The 24129-nt window shown below is 41.9% G+C and overlaps 1 protein-coding gene across 7 annotated transcripts in view; it reads right to left on the bottom strand.

The window, feature by feature from the left end:
* The window catches only part of klf12b (Kruppel-like factor 12b), a 279148-nt gene that overhangs the window by 241234 nt on the left and 13785 nt on the right, over nucleotides 1-24129 (bottom strand). For 3 of the 7 annotated variants that reach the window (XM_052026717.1, XM_052026725.1, XM_052026724.1), the window contains exon 2: nucleotides 749-816. The gene's annotated coding sequence lies outside the window, so the exon portion shown is untranslated. Of the gene's footprint in view, nucleotides 1-748; nucleotides 817-3440; nucleotides 4193-11844; nucleotides 11904-19536; nucleotides 19592-24129 lie in introns of those variants that run through there. The other 4 variants (XM_052026718.1, XM_052026721.1, XM_052026720.1 and 1 more) reach the window with 3 other exon arrangements.

Below are 24129 nucleotides of genomic sequence, written 5' to 3'. Positions count from 1 at the left end.
ACTCTTAAGTCTTAACAGTTTTTTAGCATGCTCCCACCCTTGTATGGTTCGGTAGATTTGGACCAAATGGAGTTGACTGACTGCTGGTGGTTCCAATGGTCAAACACAAGAGTCCAGGACAGATGTCAACACACCCGAGTTCCCTCTCCACCCCTGGACTTACAGAACACTTATGTCATGGTTTCCTGTGGTGCACAGCTTAGCTTCCCTTATTTAAACAGAATGTCGTAGCATTAGAGGCAGTCCAAGAGATTTACTAGGCCAATCCCTGGGATGAGAGGGTTGTTCTCTCACAAGTGGCTGAAGTAATTAGATCTGTATTCTTAGGAATTTAGAAGAATGAGGGGTGATCTTATTAAAACATACAAGATCCTAAGGGCGATGACAGGGTCGGCGTTGAAATGGTTCCACTCATGAGAGAGTCTTGAACGAGGGGACATGGAAGATGAAGAGGTGGGTCATTTAAAACTGAGATGCATAGGAGTTTCTTCCTGAAGAAGGTGGTGGATCTCTGGACTTCTCCAACCTGGAGGGTTGATCATTTGAGGTGTTTAAAAGAGAAGGTGGATAAGTTTTTGAAAGATCGGGGAATTGAGGGGTGTGAGGAACTGATATAGCAAGGGAGGTGAGACCTGGGGCAGAGCAGTCATGATCATATTGAATAGCAGCCCAGGCTGGAGGGACAGAGTGACCTACTCCTGCTCCTATTTACTTACGTTAGAAGGTCCAGATGCACTTCGATACTAACCTTTCAGCTTTACTCTGTGGAAGGCTGGTGTAAGAACCGTAGCTCCTTCATTTGAATGGAATCTAGCCCTGTGGAAAAAAATGTGAAGCCAAGTTTTTGATTTATATGACTTTATTTTGCTCTATGTTAATTTTTTTTAAAAAAATAGAGACAGAAACAGACTATTCAATGCTATTCTGCCATTCAATAAAGTCATACTTGAACCTCAGTACCACTTCCTTGCACTACCCCCTTGATTCCTTTAATATCTAAAAATCTGTCCTTTTCTGTGAGTGTTTTGGACTAAATTCAATTTTTAAATTTTGAATCACTTTTTCAATAAAACTAGTTTTTAAATATTTTCAAATGGTTTCCTGACCACCACAGGCATTTAAAAATAGATCAAAGGCCTTTGTCCGTGGCAACTGTCCGAGAGAGTGCACTGGAGGCAGGGCCCAAAATGCTGCACACCTGAGACATGGTTGTCTTTCAAAGCCGGCTCTGCCTTGTGGAATGCCTCTTGGATGCAGATTGTCTGTTTGTTCAGCTCTAATGTTAGAGCAGGCAGTCAGGTGGTGACTGCAAGCAACTGGATGACTCCAGTGTGATCTGGCCTTGCCTTTCATCCGTTGTTAGTGGTAGCAGTCATAAAATGACTAACTTGATGCCTAAAGAAAATAAACAAGTGGTTCTGGTTTTGATTTAGTCTCTAATGGCTCTTGAAGACAACTGACAATTGAGAATTAATTCAATAGAATATTCTTAGAGCAACAATCTGCTGGAGGAACTCAGTGGGTCGAGCAGCATTTGTGGGAGGAAAGGAATTGTCGACATTTCAGGTCGAAACTCTGCATCAGGACTGTTCTGTTCTGAGAGGATAATTAAAGATATTTGCAGTATTAGTACTACCGTTACACATAAAATTGGATGTCCAATATAAAGCATGCAAATATCTATGAAGATAGATTATTGGTCCACTTAATTACTCAAATCACCAGAAACAGGGTTTAATGTCTAAAGTTAAGGGTTGTATATTGATAATGAATTCTATCTATCTCTCACATCAGTACCTAGCATTAATAACTGCAGACAATATTTTATTCACTTTATCCTTGGACCGACATTTATTCAAGCAAGTTTTAAAATCAGTAAGCACCCTCATCATGTGCTTCATATTTACATTTTGTGAAAGCAAACATATTAGTTCTGCAGGCCTAAAAAATCTTAATCCATGGTAAATTTCCTCTCAGTTTAATACAGGTTGAAATGTCAGATGAATTTCCCTGTTCCCTTAAAAAGATACATTTACACATACAAAATAAGCCCCAGCCATGGAGAAATATTCTCATCAGGTATTACAATTGAAAATTTCCATTTCACAGTGGAGTATGATCATTGTCCTTCATGGTTTAACCAGGCCATTAGCTACAAATGTTTGACATCAATTCAAATCTCACTTAGATGAAAATAATAGTATCTACATGAGGCGCTGCCTCAAGAAGGCAACATCTATCATCAAAGATCCCCACCATCTGGGCCATACCATCTTCTTGCAGCTACTGTCAGGCAGGAAGTACAGAAGTCCCGCCACACCGCAGCTACTTCCCTTCAACCATTCGGTTCTTGAACCAACCTGCACCACCCTAATCACTACCTCAGTACAGCAACACTATAACCACTTTGCACTACAATGGACTGTATTTTTTTCTGTCCTAATTATGTCCTTTCTTGTAAAAAATTATGTATAATTGATGTTTAATTTATGTTTTTCTCGTGAATGTTGTGTATCTGGCGCTATGTGCCTGTGATGCTGCTGCAAGTAAGTTTTTCATTGCATCTGTGTATACATGTACTTGTGCATATGACAATAAGCTCAGCTTTGACTTTGATAGCAGTATCCTTTAACATATTCGTTCAGTTTCCTATCCCACTAGTGATAAAGTCCTTCATTTTGACACTTCCTACATCTCACTTTCCGTGCTAGACAATTGAAAACATGCAATTAACTTTGAAAAGAAACATATTTCATGTTTATGCATTACTAATGAACAAGATACATTGAATGTGAATTACAATATATAATCACATTGTACCTCTATATTGTTGGGGCCTCTGTAGGAGTATCTATGGCACAGTGCTTTGGAACATGCTGCTTACCAGTCCAGCTGTCAACATTCACCATATAAACCAATACTCTATGCCTCTCAATGGCGGTATAGTGACTCTCGACATGAGGAGAACAACAGTGGGAGGTGACCCTTTTTGCAGCGTTAAAGAACAGCACAAGGATCCACAAAATGTAGATGAGGAAACGCTTAATCAAATTAGTGGGTTTTAAAGGAGGAGAGAGAGGTGCAAAGACAGAGATTTGTAGGGAGGGAATTACAATACTTGGGGTTTTGGCGAGGGATGATATGGATACCAATGGTGGATGATTATTGTGAGGAATATCCCAGAGGCCAGAACTGTTTTGAGTGCAGGTATCTGCGAACGTTAGAGCCGGCAGGAGATTACAGAGAAGATAAGAGTTGCGAAGTGATTTGAAAACAGGCGCAAAAATCTTAAAATCTAAGAGCTGTGTAATTTAAACCAACATAAACAACATGATGAAACTCAAAGGTTGGGATATTATCAGGTTTACAGATGATGAGCTCAGGGAGATCAGGACTGCACTGGTTTAGGCAAATTGAGAGGTGACAAAAGCACACTTTACCTGCAGATTTTTTTTATTGATTTGCTTATCAGGATCTGGGCATCTGCAGCAGGGTCAACACTCATTGCCCAACATCAATTGCCCTTGAAGAGGTGGTGGTGAGCTGCCTTGTTGAACTGCTTCAACTCTGGTGAAGATACACTCTCTGCACTGTTGAGTAGGGAGTTCCTTCATTTAGACCCATCAACAGTGAAGAACGGCATATTTCCTAATCAAGATATCTGTGCGACTTGGAAGGGAACCTGTAGGTGGTGGAGCTTCCAATGTACCTACTGCCCTTGTCCTTTTTGGTGGTAGAGTTGCAGATGTGGGAGGTGTTGCCAGAGTAGCCTTGGCATTTTGTGGATGTTCCTCATGGCAGTCAGAATGAGCTGGTGGTGGAGGGATCAAATGATTAACGCGGTGGATGGGATGCCAGTCAAGCAGGCTGCTTTTCCCTGGATGATGATGACCTTCTTAGGATTCACTGGGGCTATACTCATCTCGACTGATGGAACAGATGCCACCTCACTCCTGATGTGCCTTCTGAGGCGAGGATAGAGTTAGGTAACGTTACAGAGGTGGAAATAGAGTTAGTAACACCATGACAAAGCTCATCTCAGATACAGCTACAACTCCAAGCTTTAAAAACAACCTCAAGTAATTAACTAAGACAGCATTGGAGAAGGCAACTAGGGAACGTAGATTCCACAGACAACCAAAGACATTCAGTCCTGCCGGTACCAAGTTGGAGAAACATCTGTTTGCTCAGTCTGAAAACATAAAGAATAATTTTATTTTGTAGAAATGGCTTAAATATTAATAAGATACATTGATGTTGAGCCTCAGTCTTTAACATGACTGTCATGGAAACATGCAGGCAAGCTCTGGAAGGAAAGTTGAACATATTTTTCAAGTGTGCCCTAGCAGTTCTGCATCTCTTGTGTGTCCCACTGTCGAACAAACTCCTTTGAGCAGTCGAACAGCATTAGGAATCCTGGATCAAGTCAGACGTTTGCCTTCAGGGCATCTGTCATAACTAGGCCTTGATTTTCCTTGGGAATCTCTCCTATCTGTGTCTGACTTGAATATACTTGGCCACCTCTGCAATAAACCCGGTCTCTGTTCAACACAAAATGAGCTCCCTGGAGTGTGTGTACAACATCAAATTCTTTGTCACTGATGCAAGACAGACTCTTGACACTGTGTATGGTGTTTAAAGAAAAATGTTCAAAGTACACCCCATGGGCCAAGCTCTGGCAAGCTGACCCACCAACACTACCTTTGAGTTTGTTAATGTATGACCATTCTTACAATATGAGCCACGTTGCTGTATGAAAGGAAATCGTGTCGATTACTGCTCTCTGCCCTGAAGTTCTAGGTGATCAATCTTTCTGTCAGTCATGTGCTTTCTTTCCATTGCTGTTTATTGTCCAGGGAACCAATAGTGAGATTGTAAGTGGGCTCCAATGGTTGGAAATTTGGTCCCAAATTCCAGGGCAAATTACTGCAAGCAGTAACAATGTCCTGGGTTTGGTTACAGGGTAGGGAGGGAGAAGTGGAATTTCCACGCCACAATGAACAAGCTGTGCAAGTTGAAAGAAATGTCACTTCAGCAATTCTAAGGCTGAAAACATAATAGAATGGAGTTTAATTCCATGAATCCTGAAGATGAAGTAAATTCAATTTTATTTTTGGCCACCTACACTGCTTTATACAGATCAGTTCTGTTAAGGTGCTAGAAAACTGAAAATCCTTCTGCATGTGATTGGATAAGCAACTCTAAATTTTCACCTTTTCTGGACGAACTTCTATTATAATGCACCACGCTCACACACAAAATGCTGGATACGGCAGCATACAGGTTAAGTTACTGGACTCTATGCAAAATAGTTAATCTGTCTACAAAATTAAAACCTGACTCAAACCTAACCCACAAAGGCTCTAACTCCATTCAAACGGTCGAGTTCCCTTAGACTTGGGTCAGGTACCCAGGTTCTAATTCAAAGTCCTTGTCTAATTGGATCTGGATACATGAGTTCAAACCCCTCCATGGCATCAGTAATGAAATTAATCCGGAATGAAAAGCTGGTATTGTTACTAGTCAAAATGAAACTACCAGATTGTTGTAAAAACCAATACATCACAGAAAGAAATCTTCCATTCCCACTCTGGTTTGACCCATATCTAACTCAAGGCCAACCTGTGTAGTTGACTCTTACCTTTTCTCTGAAATGGCCCAAAAGAGACTCTAAGTACGTGATCGGTTGGGGTTGGACAATAAATGGCAGTCCTGCCAGCAAAATCTACATTCCGTGAAGAAATATAAAACAATAAACATCCATACAAACATATGCACATGCATAGACTTGCATGCACACATGTTTGTATGCATGTTTATTTTTTTACTGGGTTCTACTGGTGGTTGGTCAAAAATTCCAGAAAGGAATGGACTGGGATGAAAATGGTTTCCATGCCAAAATCAAGACAATCCGGAAATTCAACTGTGCACTTCCTGTCGCAAGTTGCGTCTATGTGGATCAGCCATTTGACACTATGGAGACGTATGTAACATGTGTTGCCATTTCCTGTAGCGTGTTGCGAGGAAAGATTGGTTTATGTAGTTTCGAAGCCCAAATGTCATTGGGTATGTTCAGGCCTTTCAGGTTTATTAGAGCTGTTGGTTCTACATCACAATGTAAAAGGGGCATCCAAAACACTCCGGTTACTGGACACTGATTCAGGAAGGTCTCTTTTATTTTATTTACTTACAGCTGTCCTTTCAGTTCCCCGAACCTGAATAGGTTCATGACAGCCATTCATATCCACAAAACGAACTGACCCATAGGCACCAGGCTTCCAGTGCCTGGCCCCTAGGCATTGACCTTCTGACCGCCCTGCCCTGGATTACCTACTTCCCAATGCTCAGCCAACAGTCAATCCCAGTTCTGATGAAAAGTCACTGAGGAGAAACGTTGATCTGTTTCTCTCCCCACAGATGCTGCTTGACCTGCTGAGTGTTTCCAGCATCTTCTGCATTTGTAGCCAATCCCAGACACAACAACCCCACCACCGGCTAGAACCAAACCCTCAGCGCGACATCTCATTGCAATTCACAAGCCCAACCCCACCTCAGCCCCCGACATCCCTCCTCAATGACCCACCCAGACCTGGCTCCCACCCCAGTTTGGATTTATCTGTTCTCATTTGTGCTCTGTGCAAGTTCAACATGAAATGAAAACACCTTACCCTTGAATAAGGCTCAGGTCCAAGACATTAGTCACTACTGAATTTTCAAACTGCTGATAGAAATGTTTGCTGCCATGCTGCATTGTGACCAATTAACACATCTCTCTGGGAGTTGATGAACTTCTAGACATTTGTAGATGTTGCCACTTACGTTCTGTTGAATGTGACAAAGTCACCAGTGTATAAAGGGATATCAGGGTGGAGTATGGTAAAGTGGATGAGGGAGTGTTGTCTGAATGGCTCTTTCTCCAACAGGATAGAGGCATACACTGATGTTCATGGGGTTCAGTAACTGGGCCAATGCTTTCTCTGACAAGCATTTACGACTTGGCCCTGGAGCTAGAGGGGACAATTTCCGAATCTGCAACTGAAACTTGGAAGTATAATAAGCAGCGAAGACGTTGGTAATAGATTGGAGGACATAGATGGGCTGGTGGTCTGTGTGGCCAGAAGTCAGATAAAGTTTAGTGTCCAAATGTGTAGGAGAAAATGTTGTTGGGGACACTATGAAGAGGTAACACAAGGTCTAGTGGGTGCAAGAACTTGACTCCAGTCTAGTAAGTTGGTTTCAACCTCTCTGCTGAAATTGTTGGATCAGTGTTGCAAATTGACTTAAGTGCTTTGCTGCTGAGTAAGGACATGTTGTTCTGCTGTGCTAAATACGATATGCTTAGCTTGAGCTGAGATGGTTTAATTTTTTTGGGTTGAGAGATCAGATGTCAGTTTAAGGTGGCAACTTCAAGCTGGAGACTACTCCAACTGGTGCGGGGACACAGTCCAACCTTGTGCACAGGATGACATTAACACACCAATAAAATAAATGGTGCTTGGATGCTGACCAGAAACTGTGCTTGGTCAACTGGTTTCACGTAATCAGAGGAGTTGGTTAACACTCTAGCTGATAATTAATTAGGTAATTAATTAATTGGATAATTGATTTATTATTGTCACATGTACTGAGATACAGTGAAAATTTTGTTTTGTATGCCATCCAGGCAGATAATTCCATCATATCAGTGCATCAAGGTTGTACAAGGGAAAAGCAATAACAGAATGCAGAATATAATGTTACAGTTACAGAGAAGGTGCAGTGCAGGCAGACAATAAGGTGCAAGGCCACGACAAGGTAAACTGTGAGGCCAAGAGTCTATCTTATCGTACAAGAGGTCAGTCAGTAGTCTTATAACAGCAGGATAAAAGCTGTCCTTAAGCCTGTTGGAATGTACTTTCAGACTTTTGTATCTTCTGCCCAATTGGAAGGGGGGAAAAGAGAGAATTTCCGTTAGATAGTAAAAATTGTGAGGGACCATGTATTTCCCTTCGCTGTTCTGTTTTGAGTTTCTATCCAATGTTCACATTGCTAACCACCAATATGCATGTAAAAGTATAGATGAAAATTTGAAAATAATATTGGTAGTATCATCACAGAAACTTTTTGGTCTAAGTGTAGGAGACAAGGATAAAATATTTGTCACTTCCTGTTCAAAAAGATTTAGGCCGGGTTACATAAAATGGCTTTAAAACTGAAAGGTGCACTTGCAGACAATACCAAGATTGGTGGAGTTGTGAATAGTGTAGAAGACTGGCGACGGATACAGCGTGATATAGATCGGTTGCAGATGTGGGCAGAGAAATGGCAGATGGAGTTTAACCAGGATAAATGTGAGGTGCTGCACCTTGGTAGGACTAGTGTCAGGAAGCAGTACACTCTTAAGGACAAGACCCTTAACCGTGTTGAAGAGCAGAGAGACCTTGGGATACAAGTTCATGACTCATTGAAAGTGGCTACACAGGTAGATAGGGTGGTTAAGAAGGCTTATAGAATGCTTGCATTTATTAATTAGGGTATTGAGTATGGGAGTCAAGAAGCTATGATGCATCTCTATAGAACTCTAGTTAGGCCGTATTTAGAGTATTACGTGCAATTCTGGTCACCTCACTAGAGGAAGGATGTTGAGGCTTTAGAGAGAGTGTAGAGGAGGTTTACCAGGATGCTGCCTGGGTTAGAAGGCATGTGCTATCAGGAGAGGCTGGACAAACTTGGGCTTTTTTCTCTGGAGCAGCGGAGGCTGAGGGGCGATCTGATGGAAGAGTATAAAATTATGAGGGGCATGGATAGGGTGGACAAGCAATATCTTTTTCCCGTTATTGAGCAATCCAATACCAAAGGGCATGCATTTAAGGTGAGAGGCAGTAGGTTCAGAACAGACGTGAGGGGTACGTTTTTTACTGAGAGAGTGGTGAATGCCTGGAATGCATTGCCTAGTAGGGTGGTGGAGGCAAATTCATTGTGGGCTTTTAAGAGGGGCTTGGATGAGCACATGAATGAGAGGAAAATAGAGCATTCTGTAGGTAGGAGGGAATAGCTATGTCAGCACAACATAGTGGGCTGAAGGGCCTGTTCTGTGCTGTACTGTTCTATTTTCTATGTATGGTTTCTGCATAGACTAGTTCAGAGGTGAGCCCAGTGTCACTAGCACCCATGTTCTTGGAAATATTGTATTGTGTTATGTGTCCTGGATCCAGGCTGGGTGGGAGTTCTGGAGGATCTGGGACATGGGTGAGAAGGATCTATGGTTGGGGAGGTGGGGGGTAACTATTTTGTCTGCTTGGAGGTTGGAGGCTTGTTGAGAGAGATGTGGTTTAGATATTGGTGTCTCCATTCAGTCCTAGGCTTGGGGAGTTTGGGGAATCTGGTGATTGGGGAGGTCAGGCTGTGTGTTGATTGGGGGATAAGTTTGGAGGGTGGGGGAGGGAAGTGGTACTTCTCAGGGGAGCGAGGGGTTGGTGGTATCGCCAAAGGATTAAAGTAATGAGACCTGTGTTAGTGAGATCCTAATCCAAAGCAGTGCAGTGAAAGCATGATTGTTCGGAGAGTAACCAATAAACCTAATTTCCCCAGCAATGCATTTCAAATAACATTGGGGCAGGTCTGGGGAGGACATCAAGTCAGAGGTTCAAGCACAACACACATCTATCAGCTTTTGGGAATGAAGTGAAACTTTATTGGGCATGAATGAATTTCTTTCTAGGAAAAGTTCCCATTCAATCATGTAAGGCGGAAGTAAACAGACCAGGATTCTTCGCCACCTGCCCATTACTAATGAGCTACCCAGTGCCAGTCAGTCAAGACTACCTGAAGCAGCAATATCAGTCAACCATGACGGACTGACTGGAATGTGTGCAAAAGGTAAAATAATTTCACAATTTGTGCCATGAACTGCTGCCAATTTATTCATATGTAGCACTGGCGATAATGGTTGGATTGGTGGTTGTAACAAAAGTAATTTCTAACTAGTACGAGGAAAAATGTTGTGGACTCATGGGAATTAGCCAGATTATTTTTTGTTATAATTTCGGCAGAAGAATGGCAGAAACTTCATGGCAACCAATGTTCTAACGGTTTTCTATTGATCAACAGCCAACATTACAGCAACTGGGTCAATCCCCACCAATGTGATTATTACAATTAACGGCAATCTGACTACCTGAATCTCAATTTGCTCACCTTAAGTTGGCAAGTTTGGTAGTTGGTCTGCTGTGGGGAACTAACGTGCTTCATATCAACAAGAAGATTATCTGATCCAAGTCAGGTCATCCTATCTCCAATGTGCTTTCTATCAACCGATCTAGTTACCATGATCATTGCTGTACCAAGTACCTGGGCAGACATGTTATGGCTGGTTGGATGTGTGGTGATTGTAAAGAAATTGTAGGATAAGTTTTAAAAATAGCATACTGTGAGGTAATTTTTTTTGCTGCTCAGTTGCTTGCAATAGATATCTACTGTATTGTAGACAGTGCATTGTACTCCACTTATGACACCAATTAAAATGAACTTCACCATGGAAAATGTGGTCACTATGGTGAACTTCTCTCTGATGCAGAGCACATCAGGAGGGGTGTAAAACTCACAACCCACTCTTGGGCTCCAAAATATAGTAATTTAAAATGAACCCTTATCCATTCTATGATCACTGGACTTTATTCCCCCAATAACTTACATAACATTCCTCTTGACCTTCACAAACTCAACTTGATGACGGGTACCTAGACTGACTTACTAATCCCATCCAACTTCACCTGACCCACATTGCTTCCCCATCTTTGAGTACATTGAACTGAAGTTAGGATGTATATCTTTGCCCACAAGTGCCTCTGTGGCCTGGTACTCCATGCTAAAACTTAGAACTTCTCCACACTGGTGTGTCCTCCCATGTCTTTTGGACATCTGACTTTGGAAGTCAGCCCAACTCCACTAGTGAAGGTAGACCCTTTAACTATTTTCACCCAACCCTCCAGAGTGTACCATCACCTCCCCGCTTCCAACTCTGCCCTGAAGAGCTTCCTGTAAGCATTTCTTTGAGAAACCCTTTGGTCACTTAGATTCTGTTCCAAAGCTCAGCATCTAATTCTCATCTATGAAATGCCTTGTAACATGTTTCTGTTAAAAAGTACTAAGTGCAATGCTCTAACAAATACTAGAACAACAATTTAACTATAATGAGAATAGACATTTTATCATTTTCTTTGAGGCACTTTAAAGCATTAGTGTACTTTGATAAGATTGCTTGCTCATTTTTGTAGTGACACTAATCCATGACCTTTCCTCCTTGCATTTCTTGTGCAAGTATTTTCCAGACAAATAGCACAAATTAGATAAAATAGAAGTTAATGAAAAAATGTTTCAGTGAGTTTATTTCAATAATTGAATTCACTGGCTCAGCATATGTTTACAACTTAATTTCGAGAAGGAGCACAATTACTGCAACTATGGCTTTCAGGAATATTAATGAGAATGTTTTGCTGGACCTCAGTAGGTGTGTAGATGGGTTTTCAACTGATTTTCCACCAACGTTACAGATGAAGGTTTGTAAACCGCACGCTTCCCATCCCCGTTCCCTCCCCTACCACAGCCACTGACCAATGAAGTTCTGTCCCGACATCCCTGAGAACATACACTGTCTTTCGGCAATGTCCCACCTCTCATTGCCTTCTCTAGGGCTAAATTCTTGTGTCTGAGGAAGCAATGTTTTCAAACAATGTGTATTTTCTCCCGGACTGCATGTGAGATATGAAAGCTCCCATCTGACTTTCACCACCTTGCTGCCTCGGATATGTTAATGATGCTGTCAAGGTTAATTAGAATTAAACTGTAAATCCAATGTTGTCTCACCAGCTCGTCTAGTTCAAATCTGTTTTCTGATTCCTGCCGAATGTTTCTCTGTTCATAGCCTAGTGAGAGTGGAAAACAACTTGAAGGAAATTAAAAGAGTAGGAGCAGGAAAGGACATTGTGAAAGAGTGTATAAGTACTTAATAGACTCATATTAAACTTCCCTGTAGAGTGTTTCAGTGGACACTTACAATGCTCAGGTTAATCTGGCTCTCAGCACTATGGGAAATTTCATACTTTGTTATTTTCTATTCATATACAGGGATGAAGGTGTCATTAGCAAGGCCAACATTTATTGCTCATCTCTTAGTGCCCTCAAGAAGGCAGATGACCAATGAGGCTGGTCATCTGCCTCCTTGAACTGCTGCAGTCCTTCTGGTGAAGATACTCCTACCTAGCTCCCTGGGAGTTCCATGATATTGATTCCATATGATGAAAGATCAGCAATGTATTTCCAAGTCAGGATTTTGAGGAGAACCTATGGGTGGAGGTACTCCCATGTGCTTGTTATCCTCATCCTTCTTACTGGTAGTGAGAGTGGGTATGAGAGGTTCTGTTGGATTAGCCTTGGTGAGCAATGCACTTTGTAGGTGGTACCCACTGTAACCATAGTGTGCCTGTAGTTGAGTGAGTGAATGAGCTTTCAAATGCTAGAGTATCAATTCTAAAATCCATTATTTTACTGTAATTAATGGTCATCTACCAGCAACCCCTGACATTTGGCAGGAGGGAGATATGATTCTGATTCTTGAGGGATCCAGCAAAAGGGTGCGATGCCTGGTTTCCCAGCTAGTCTCTGGAGATCAGCAGTGCTGTCCCTATTCATTTTACGCATCTGGCAGTGTGTAGAAAACTCCACTCGAGGTGACACCTCACTTATGTTTTCAATTTTGAGATAAATCTCATTGATAATGATGGAAAAGAAAGGGAGCATCAGTAACTAATTTACAGCATGCAGCAATTCCTCCAACACATATATTAATGCCAAGTGTTTTTAATCTTTCCTGACTTTCATTAAGTCTTTCCTTGCATGTTTGCTGGATTGATATATGGTCAGGATTCACAGCAGATGGGTTTTTTTACCTATTCATAAAATCATGGAATAGTACAGCACAGAAGGTGAACCTTTGGCCCGATGAGCTTGTCCTAGCCCTTTGGAAGGATGAACGGATTAGCCCCATTCCTTGGTTCATCCCCTGTACCCCTGTAATTTTTTGCCTTCTAATATTTATCACGCTGTAGTTGAATCCATGTCCACTTCCTGGCCAGAGAGTTCAGAAAAATGAGAGGTTGTCCAATTGAGAAATATAAGATCCCAAGAGGAATTGACAGAATGAATGCTGAGAAGCTGTAGGGTAGTCTCGAACCAGGGGATATAGTTTCAGGATAAAGCATTGCTCATTTAAACCAGAGATGAGGTTTAATTATTCTCTCAGAATGTCATTAATTTTTGCAAGAGATGTCCAAAGACTCAGCCATTACATATATTCCAGTCTGAGGTAGATTTTCAGAGCTTAGGGGAAACCAAGAGTTATGGGGATCGGACAGGAATATGAGGCCAAGACCAGACTGACATGCCGTGTTGAATGGAGGAGAAGACCCACGAGGCAGTGTGGCCTACTCCTGCCCTTTTAATGTTCTTTCAGCAACTCCAAATTTTAATCACACGTTGCATAAAATAATTTTACCCCATATCACCACTGCATGCATGCAAAAGTTTAACGCATTATTATTACACTGAGTGAACATTAGGGAAAATCAGGGTGCATTTCCATCTGTGACTTAACATAAAAATTACGACTCTAGCAGGATTGAAATTCCTGAAGAGGCAACGTTTTGGAAAAATGAACATTATGTTTTACATTATTCCAGAAATAAGTCAAGTCACACATGTGTAAATACATACTCAGTTACTGGCACTTAAATTAAAATTAAATGAATGTAAAGACCATTGACTGTACCAGAGATTATTCCTTATTTATCGTTCCGACGGAGAATCCGAGCAGCAACAGTAAATCCCAGATGTTCTAACATTCAGCCAAAAGACCTTCATAATTGACTTTCCTGGTATGATTGATATTATACAATCATTGTAAATGTTAATGACAGGCCCCAAGAGAGTGACCGTAGTGGGGAAAAGCTCACAGTTCATCTTTCTACAGGGAAGTCTGGATCATTACAGTAAATTGTTCAACTGGCAAAATATTGTTGAGTCTGATTTTTTTTATTGTGGAAAGCCAGTTCTAAATGGAGCAGAACAATTACAGAGCATGCTGCTGTGTGAAGAAGAACCAAAATCTAATTTGTATCCCAAGGAGTTCGGATCAGCCAAAGAGTAAAAGGAGTGGCTGCACACAGTGATTGAGCTCACACCCCTTTCTGCGCTTTTGTTCGACCACACTCATCTTCTTCAAAATGAATGTCAAACTATTGATGAGAAGACAAAATAAGGCATTATATACTTGTTGAAGGTTTGTTCTACAAATGCTTAAGCCTTCAACTCAAATGTATCAAGCTTCATTTTGCCTTCCCAACAATGCAGTAGCACAATGGTTAAGTTGCCGTTTAATAAACAGAGGTCTGGACCATTGACTGATTCAGGGACTCTGAATTTGAATCCCAACACAACTGCAAGGCAATTTAGAAATGAACTTAAAAAGTTGGTATTGGTAACTGACCATGAAAACTCGAGACCGTTGTTAAAAACCTATCTCGTTCACTAATATTCTTCATAGTAGGAAATCTATCATCCTTTCTTGGTCTGGTTTATATGTCAATCCAGACCCAATGATTTTTGGGATCTGGGCATGCCTGGGAAAGCAAGCACTTATTGCCCATCAATAATTGACCTTGAGAAAGTGGTGGTGAGCTGCCATGAACTGCTGAGGGTCTCCCACCGTTGGGAGGGGAGTTCCAGGATTTAGACCTAATGACAGCGAAGGAGTACCAATACATTTCCAAATCAGGATAGTGTATGAATTGGAGGGGAACCTGCAATTGGTACATTGCCTTGGTGGTAATAAGTTGAGAGTGCTGTCAGAACAGGCTGGGCAAGCAACTCCAGCGCATTTGGTATATGGCTACTATTAACATTCCTCCCTGGCTCAGTTCTAATGAAGGATTGTTGACATGAAACATGAATGCTCTTTCTCCCTACACAGATGCAGCCTGACCTGCTGAGTATTTCCAGCAGTTTCTGTTTTATTTCAAATTTTCAATGTCTGATACTTTCTCAATTTATGCGAGTGAAGAAGTTAAGTTTCTGATGAGTTGGGACCCCCGGTTTGTTAACCGTGGGGGCTCAACAGTAGTAATGCCATTGAATGGCAAGGGTAGGTGGTTAGACTCTTTTGTGCTGGAGAGACTCATTGTCTGGAAGGAATGTAAGTTGACACCTGCCAGCCCATGCCTGAACGTTGTTTAGGTCTTGCCTCCTGCAAATATGGACTGCTTCATTTACTGAGGATTTGCAAATGGAATTAAGCATCATACAATCATCAGTGAACATCCCTCCTTCTGATGGGATGAAGTAGTTCAATATTGTTGGGCCCAGCACACTGCCCTGAGGAACTCCTGCAGAAATGTCCTGGGGCTGGGAGGTTTTCCAACCATCACAACCATCTTCCTTTGTGTGAGGTATATCTCCAGCCGTCGTAGTGTTTGGCCTTGATGCCATTTGACCTGAATTTTACCAGGGGATTTTGATGTCAAATGCTGCCTTGATGTCAAGAACAGTCACTTTCACCTCAATTCTGGCTTTCAGCATTGTACTCCAGGGTTGGGCCTAGGTGTTGAAGAAATCTACAGCAGAGTAATCCCTGTGAATGGGCACTGGCAAGCAGGTTATTCAAGAGTAAGTGCTTGACAGCACTGCCAATGACACCTTCCATCCTTTTGATGATGATTGAGAGTAGACTGGGAGGCAATTAGCTGGATTGGCTTTGTCCTGCTTTTTGTAAACAGGATATACCTGGGCAATTTTCCTCAGTGACAGCTAGAGTCAGAGAGTTACACAGCACAGAAACAGGCCCTTCAGCACAACTCGTCCTTGCCAACCAAGATGCCTACCTAGGCTAGTTTCATTTGCTTGCATTTGGCCCACATCCCTCAAAACCTTTCTTATCCATGTACCTGTCCAAATATCTTTTAAATGTGTAATTGTACACACCTCTACCACTTCCTTTGGCAGCTTGTTCCATAGACCCACCACCCTGTGTGTGAAAAACATGCCCCTCAAATCCCCAAATAACTGGTAGATGCCGGTGTTACAACAGCCATGCAACAGCTTGACTGGAGGGACATCTAGTTCTGGAAGACAGCTTCAATACTGCAGCTGAGATATTTTCTGACCCCATAGCCTTTGCTGTATCCAATTCTCTTACGTTTCTTATTATCATATTCAAGGAATTGATTTGGCTGGAGACTGCTTCTGTGATGATGGGAATCTCTGGAGCAAACTAAGTTGGATCATCTTGAACATGGAACAGTACAGCACAGGAACAGGTCCTTCAGCCCACCATGTTGTGTCGAACTAATTAGGCTAGTCATTAAGTGCCTATCTAAACCAGTCCCTTCTGCCTACACAATATCCATATCCCTCCATTCTCTGCACATTCATGTGCCTACCTAAGAGCCGCTTGAACACCTCGATCATATTTGCCTCCACTACCACCCCGGCAGTGCATTCCAGGCACCCACTACTCTCTGTCTCAAAAACTTGCCTGTGCATTTCCTTTGAACTTTCCCCTGCTCACCTTAAATGCATGCCCTCTGGTATTAGGCATTTCAACCCTGGGAAAAAGATACTGGCTGTCCACTCTATCTGTGCCTCTCATCATCTTATAAACCTCTATCAGTTCTCCCCTCAGCCTCTGCTGCTCCAAAGAAAACAACCCAAGTTTGTCCAAGACAGAGACACAAGAAATTCTGCAGATGCTGGATGTATCTGGAGCAATACACAAGAAGTGCTGGAAGAACTCAGCAGGTCAGGCAGCATCCATTGGAGGGAAATAAACAGTCGATGTTTCGGGCCAAGACCCTTCATCAGGACTGGAAAGGGAGAGGGCAGAAGCCAGAATAAGAAGGTGGGGGGAAGGTGAGGAGTACACTCAGGCAGGAGGTAGGTGAGATCAAGTGATAGGCAAGTCCAGGTGAGAGTGGGAAGGTAGCAGGTGGGAGAGGGGGAGAGGATGTAATAAGCTGAGAGATGATAACGTCAACTGTTTATTTCCCGCCATGGATGCTGCCTGACCTGCTGAGTTCCTCCAGCACTTTTTGTGTATTGCTCCAAGTTTGTCCACCCTCTCCTCATAGCACATGCCCTCTAATCCAGGTAGCATTCTGGTAAACCTCTTCTGCACCCTCCCCAAAACCTCCACGTCCTTCCTATAATGGGGTGACCAGAATTGAATGCAATACTCCAGATGTGGCCTAACCAGAGTTTTATAAAGCTGCAACACAACTTCCTGACTCTTGAACTCAGTGCCTCGACTAATAAAGGCAAGCATGGCAATAATAAATTGGCATTTGGCACTTCTGGCAAAATATTCTTATTCGTGCTTCATTCTTTTGAGAATTTGTAATACTGAGCCTGTCATCAATGACAACAGGGATATTCTTTGAACACTCTCCTCTCATCAGCTGTTTCATTGCCCACTACCATTCATGGCTAGGTGTGGTAGGAATGCAGAACCTATCTGATCCAGTGGTTGTGAGTTACTCAGCTCTATCTCTTGCATACTGTTTTGTTGCAAGTAAGTAAGTAACATGCAAGTAATCCTGTACTGCAGCTTCACCTAGCTGACACCTCATCGTATTTTGCAATGCTTGGGACATGCCCTCCTGCACTCCTCATTGAAGCAGGATTGAGCCCTGGCTTGATTGTAATGGTAGATTCAAGGAGACACCAGTCATAAGAATACAGATTGTGGTGGTGGACATTTCTGTCGCTACAGCACTTTAGGGATGCCCAGTTTTGACCTGCTACATCTCCTTTCAGTCTGTCCCATCTTACTAACTGCCTCTTTAGTTGTGGCCATTAGAGATGGGTGATAAATGCCAGCCTTGCCAATGACGTCCACATCCAGTGACCATATTTTTAAAGGTGTCTCTCTTTTCAGATTCAGAAGGGGAACAATCTGAGATCTTTCACCCTGCTGGTTTTGGGCAAAGGCCTTGTAGTTTCATTGCGTTCTCATCCATCTTATGATATCACGACTTGCAAGGGACTGGCCTAACGCCATCATTCTAGATTCAGAGTAAGGACCAAGAAACATTGAAAATAGGAGTGATAGTTGGCTATTGAGTCTACTCCACCAGTCAACATGATCAACAGTTGGTCATCCAAATTTAGTACCCTGTTCCACCTTTTTCCCATATCCCTTGATCTCTCTCTCTCCCTAAGAAAAACAGCTCCCTGAATATAATGCACTCCATACTAACTCAATGTAACTGCACTGTGTAATGAATTGACCTGTACGATCGGTTTGTAAGGCAAGCTTTTCACTGTACCTCGGTACAAGTGATAATAATAAACCAATACCAATACCAATTTGGATTCAACCATTCCCGATGGTAGAAAACTCCACAGGTTCACTACTCCCTGGGAGAAGAAATTTCTCCTCATCTCAATGTTAAATGGCCCATTCCTTTTCTTTCGACTGTGTCTCCTGGTCCTGGACTCCCTGAACATCCTTCTTGCTTCTAATCTGTCCAGCCCTCTTAAGAATTTTGCAGGTTTCTGTGAGATCCCCTCTCAATTCTCAATGCTCTGGTGAATGTAAAACGTGAAGCACAGGCAGGGTAAGGCCAGGAGAAGTGCATTCACATCCATTCCTGCTGATGTGTTCCCAGAGCCAGGGTAAACCGAATTGTATGACAGCCAAAGGAAAGAGTCCCATAATACATTCCAGTATTCAGTGTGGTCACCACATTGCCTTCATCGGGAGGCCCCCTGCACCTTACTTACTTTACAAGACTGCATCAGTGGAGTATAAAACATCACCAATACCAATCTCATTAAAGGGGCAATTTTAACTTGGCCAGGTGGAAAGCTGCAGATATTTAGCACAATACTATGTTTACAGCCTGCACAACTTTACTCTCCATTGAACACAACAGAGCGTAACGTTGGACCAGATGTAAAAGTTCTGTTTGATCCAGTGATTTACCTCGATCATGAGTTTATTATCTTTTATTACAGCCTTGGATCAATATTTACCCACATCTCTGAGTCCAAAATATGGGTTCCAATCACTCTCTTGAGCACTTAATCTAGGCTGACTCTTCAAGGTAGTGCTGAGGGAGTGCTGCACTGTCAGCAATGCCAAGGTGGGCTCAACTATTTGTCCAATTAGATGTGAATATGAGATTCCATGGTACTATTTCAAGAGGGATAGGAGAGCTTTACCAGTGTAGAAGCCGGCAAATAACTCGCAATCAACATCTCAGTGATAACTATGGGAGCACTCCATGCAGAAGTTGGCTGACAATGTTTTCCCACATTGTAACAGTGACTACGATTCAAATTGACTGTGAAAGTCTGTGAGACATCAAAAATAACAAAAGGGAGTATAAAAGTGAAACTGATTGATAAATATTATCAATATTCTGTGTGCAAAATGAATCATGTGTAGTCATTTTAATGGTTAACTTATGAATAATTAAAATTAGCATTTGATTAAATCTTTTAGACCTTTTCTAAATCTGGTGCTGATATGCAATTTACTTTCTGATTCCCATTGCAATCACTTGTATTCCTATCCTCCTAAGAAAGAAGTGGAAAACAATTGTTTAGAGTATTTAAATTATTCTGTTACATTGCAGAATGAATGAAACAACAATATTGCTTGTTACCTTGAACCATGTGTCTATCAACTGTGTGGTATGGAACATAAACTTCAAAACAAAAGGAGGAACAGCTGTCTGTCAGGAATAAAGCAAATGTTACTATTATATATTGTAGTTATTTCTGATTCCCACCTTTTAAAGACTTCTGGAGAAACAAGAGACCAAAGATGCTGTAATCTGGAGCAAAAAACAAACTGCTGGAGGAACACAGTGGGTCAGGCAGCATCTATGAAGGTAGAGGGATGACCAACATTTTGGGTCAACCATCCCTCTGCTTCTACAAAGAAAACATACAAACTCCACACAGATAGCACCGGAGGTCAGGTTTGAACCTAGGTCACCAGAACTGTGAAGAAGTATCTCTGTTAGCTGTGCCAATGTGCTGCCCAATATGACATGTGTCTATTTTCTAAAAAAGCTCTATGTCAGAATTAGAATCAGAATCAGATTTATTATCACTGACTTATATGACGTGAAATTTTGCAGCAGTATTACACTGCAAAGACATAAAAATTATTATAAATTACAAAATACATAAATTGTGCAAAAACAAAGGAATAGTGAGGTAGTGTTCATGGGTTCATGGACTGTTCAGAAATCTGATGGCAAAGGGGAAGAAGCTGTTCCTGAATCGTTGTGTGGGTCTTCAGGCTCCTGTACCTCCTCCCCGATGGTAGTAACGAGAAGCGGGCATATCTCGGATGATGAGGGAAATGTTTATTTATTATCCTGAAACCTTCTCTACCCTATCATCCCCAGCAGATATACCTATACCTCTCTTTTTCTCTGATGCAGAAGTGCTAACGTTCTGGGCTGATTGAAGTTCAAAGCTCTATTGTCAGTGAGAGTTACCTGTGAGACATATATGGACATATAACATGTTGAATTGGAACTACTTTAAGAATTATATCATTTGATCACTGCTCTCTGTGTTGCAAAATTGTTCAGTGTGGAACATTCTAGAGTACGCAGAAGAATGCTCCCTGATGCTGCAAACTTTATTTAATAAAGCTGCCTGTTGTTAGTTTGAATTACCAAGAATGAAAGAGGATCTCCCAATTTACCTCATTGTGGCCCTTGCACTTTATTTGTCCACGTGCACTGCACTCTCTGTATTCTGCATTATGTTTTTACTACCTCGATGTACTTACATATGGAATGATCTGTCTGGATGGCATGCAAACAAAAGCTTTTCTCTGTATCTCAGTACATGTGACAATAATAAACCAATTACCAATACCAATACCAGAAAGAGACTGAGACATGGTGTCTGAAGTGCGAGTTGACAAAATAAGCAATGTCGACGCAGTGCATGAATTGAATATCAAGTGCCTGGTGTGATCCCTCCCAACTGAGGTATAGCACATGAATGTGTGTTGACAGACAGCAGATTGTATGATTCAATTGAGATAGTGCATGATGAAACAAATGATGTCACTCAAGCTTCTGGATTTGCAGGCAAAAAATTTGTTGAAAGAGTAGAAGAAAGATCTTGCACCATATATTTGTCTCAAGGGATATAATTGGACTAGATCATAAAACCTTCAACTGAAACCCAGGAGAATGCATTAGATGCATTAAAAGCACATTGCGTACCACTGAGAAATGGAAGAGCTGACCATAACCCATTCTTTCCATTATACCAGGAGCAGGGGGAGTCCTTTGTTAAGCTGAGACTACTTGCAGTTTCACAAATTTGAAGGACTTACATCAAACACAATCCTATCTTTACAGTCTGCCCAATTTTACTTTCCATTGAAGACAACAGAGGGTAACATTGGCCCAGATGTCCAACAGAAGTTCTCCCTGATCCTGTATTTTCCCTGAATTTTGGTGTAAATTACCTTTTTATTGCAGCCTTGATTCAAAAGTTGCCCACTTGCCTCTGAGTCCAAAGTGCGAGTTCCATTCAGAGACCAGATTATTTGATCTATCAATATGGAGCATGAGACAGGGTTTACCCAAGAAAAGTGCAAACCTGCAGAACTGTCCAAAGCCAGGCTGGAAATGTTTAATGGTCAACAGCCGGAAGTACGTGTGGTGAAACGCAAGACAAAAGGCAAGAAGGGGGAAGCACAGACAGGGTTGCTTTGATGTCCAACGACTGTGAATGACAAAATGAACAGCTGAAGAAGAAACATGTTTCAAATATGAAGACATGCATGTGAAATATGCATTGGAAATCATTTCTAAAACCAGTGTTCAGTGAAGAGGTCAGAGGAAGTCCATGGAGTGGACAAGTTGAGCCATCCAGGATCAGATTCGGAGAACCAGTTGAACACAATGTAGCTGGTGCCACACAGCATCCTGACACACAGCCAGTCCTGATGAAGGGGTTCAGCCAGAAACACCAACTGTTCGTTTCCCTCCATAGATGCCACCTGACCTGCTGAGTTCCTCCAGTAATTTTTTTTGTGTGTTGCTCCAGATTTCCAGAATCTGCAGCTCTCTTGTGTCTCCAAAATATAACTGGAGCCAAATTAGGTCAATCCTCTGGAAAGAACACCCACTAAATACACTTATGCCAAGACGTTGGTGTAAGAACAACCAGTGACACCTTAACTTGAGTGGGGAGGAACATGCTATGGCTGCCTGAAGCAAAACAAAGAATCTTGAGGTGGTGCATTTGAAAACAATGTTGATGTCCAACAATTTTACACTGAAGCTTATGGGGGTAGGCTCTCTGGAGGTGATGAACCTAGGGAACTAATGGAGATATGATGTGGATTTTATCGTTGTGGACTAAAAAAGTCATGTCTAGACGCGGAATAGTTCAGTGCAGCAGAGGGAATTAGAGAAGGAACCTCCTGATAAGTAATCACTTAATCTGTGCAATTCTACACAGATGCCTTTCATAGATCAGGAAACCAGAATGCAAATATCTAAACCTAGACAAGATGAGGCAGTTGATGCTGCACTGATCAAGGCATGTTCCTGTGGCCCTCAGGCTCTCAAGCAAGTCTTGTGTTATGTCCTTCAAATCTTACTAATTTTTCCATTACAATTTTTTAACTAATATTAATTTCTTTGAGCCTCTCATTTATTCTAGAACCACAGCTCTCCACAACTTCTGGTAGGTTTTCTGTGTCTTCTTTTGTGAAGATGGACACAAAATATTTATTTAATTTCTGTACCATTCTGTATTCTCCAGTTGCCCCTGTCTCAGTCTGTATGGGATAGACATTCACTTCAGCTAACCTTTTTTTCTTTTTGCTTGTCTATGGAGGGTTTTACATTTGTCTGCGAGGAGAAGCTGCCAGATTGTTACTTCCCTCATTTTAATGGCATGGAAACTGGGTTCTGTGGCAAGCGTGAGATCAGTTCTTACAGCTTGCTTCCAGGTTTGGTGAAGATGAAGATCCAGCCCATAGTCTAACTTTACAACAAACGATCTGCTGGAGGAACTCAACAGGTCAAGCAACATCTGTGGGAGGAAAGGAACTATCGAAGTTTCAGGTCAAAACCCTGGTTTAACAATTCCTTTCCTCCTACAGATGCTCATCCCGCTGAGTTCCTCCAGCAGATTGTGTGTTGCTCCAGATTCCAGCATCTGCAGTCTCTTGTGTCTCTAATTTTTCAAACTTTTCTGTCAGGTGTCCACTTTAACCAAACTCACAATAATAACAACCATTCTTCAGTCTACAGAACAGCCTTTACTGAGATAGAGACCCATTTTTTTAATATCAGGTGACCTGTGTTAGAGATGGATTCCCACTTTCACTTTGAAAACCACTGCCCTAACCTATGCTGGTTGAGTTTCACTTCTGAAACTTGGTTCTACTGAAATCAATAGCACTGAATTTCAGAAGTGAAGTACAACATATGTCAGTTGCTACTTTGAACATTAAGCTCAGACTGGCTGAGAAGATGAATCTACCCCATGGAGACACAAGAGGCTGCAGATGCTGGAATCTGGAGCAACACACAATCTGCTGGAGGAACTCAACGGGTCAGGTAGCATCTGTAGAGGCAAAGGGATAATCGACGTTTCAGGTTGAGACCTTGCATCAAGATCCCTTTATCTTTACTACCCCTTGAAAGAGTCATAGAGTCATACAGCATGGAAGCAGGCCCCTCAGCCCAACTGGTCCATGCCAAATATGGTCCCATTTGCCAGCATTTGGCCCATAACCTTCAAAACCTTTCGAATCCATGTACCTGTTCAACTGTCTTTTAAAAGTTGTTTTATTGTACCTGCCTCAACCACTTCCTCTGGCAGCTCGTCCCACACGGATACCACCCTTTGTGTAAAAAAGTTGCCCCTCAAATTCCCATTAAACCTTTCCCTTCTCACCTTAAATCTATGCCCTCTTGTTCTTGATTTCCCAACACTGGGAAAAAGACATTCACCCTATCTATGCCCCTCATGATTTTATTCATTTTATACCCCTCATGATATCTTTAAAATTGTGGGTTATAAATACAGGTGTTAATAAGT

Source organism: Pristis pectinata, chromosome 11, assembly GCF_009764475.1.
Source record: "Pristis pectinata isolate sPriPec2 chromosome 11, sPriPec2.1.pri, whole genome shotgun sequence".
Taxonomy (NCBI): Eukaryota; Metazoa; Chordata; class Chondrichthyes; order Rhinopristiformes; family Pristidae; genus Pristis; species Pristis pectinata.
The sequence above is the reverse complement of the archived record's forward strand: the minus strand, read 5'-3'. Positions and strand labels throughout refer to the sequence as shown.